Consider the following 1,077-nt stretch of genomic DNA (forward strand, 5'->3'; position numbering starts at 1 on the left):
TTTTAATGAAAGTTGTATATAAGACTATTTTATTCCTGCATCTTCTCAATTGTTTCTTCCTTGTAATTGCCCTTTTCCTTTCCTACTTGGCGATATTTGGTTTTGCTTTCTAGGATCGTTTTGCGGTCTTTGTCCAGCTTTAGTCTAGTGATAACCACCTTACTGGGGTGAATGCCCACATGAACGGTTTTGCCTTTTGCCTTCTCCCGCTGCACTCTTTCAATGTAGATGACCTATTTCTTCCTGTAAACCTGGACTACGTTGCCTATTTGCTGTCCTTTAGTTTTTTTTATTTTTTTTAAAGATTTATTTATTTATTTATACAAGCACCGGGTACAGTCAGAAGTGCGGGAGGGTGAGAGAATTCACCAGAGCCAGAGCGGGGAGCAGAACAGGCAGACTGACGAAATACACTGCTGAGGGGAGCAGCGGGCGCGGCAGGAGAGGTCTGCGCGCCATGTGGGACCCTCGCCCTGCAGCCGGGGATCCAACCGGCGCGGGCAGCTTCGCAACCCAGCGCTCAACTGCTGGGTCACCGGGGAGGCCCATGGAACTTCATTATCCTTCCGAATGAGCATGGAACGGACATTGTACTTCTGCCTCAGCTCTTTGGAAAGAGGGGAAGATATGATCTTCCTATGAATGGGGGAGGGTGCATTTGAAATGCCTTTTATGATTCTTGCTCTGGTCAGAAATCACAAAGGGATTGAACTTCATTTTGGCCGCTGTGCTTCAGAGATGGCCACAAAAGGGATAAAGCTTGGCTGGTATATTGTAAAGCAAACCTTAGATATGTTATTTCACCCATAAAAACTTAGTGTATAACTTTTACCTCCAAGGATCTTTTTCACAGGAACGTTTCAAATCTCAAAAAAATGATGTTTAATAACCAAAACAAAGAGAAACCCCACCGACTGGTAAAAAATTTTTGCACACAACACTAATGATAAAGGACTCATCACAAAATCTACAAAGAGCTGATGAGACTCAACAACAACAAAGAAAATAATCCAGCCAAAAAATGGGCAGAAGAGCTAAAAAGAAACTTCTCCGAAGAGGAAATACAAATGGCCAACA

At 43.4% G+C, this 1,077-nt stretch overlaps 1 pseudogene; it reads right to left on the reverse strand.

Annotated features, from left to right (window-relative positions):
* LOC119259822 (60S ribosomal protein L26-like) lies at positions 1–717 on the reverse strand (annotated as a pseudogene).
* Between the last annotated feature and the right edge of the window lie 360 nt (positions 718–1,077).

Source organism: Talpa occidentalis, unplaced genomic scaffold (genome assembly GCF_014898055.3).
Source record: "Talpa occidentalis isolate TD23 unplaced genomic scaffold, MPIMG_talOcc4v2.1 talOcc4.5, whole genome shotgun sequence".
NCBI lineage: Eukaryota > Metazoa > Chordata > Mammalia > Eulipotyphla > Talpidae > Talpa > Talpa occidentalis.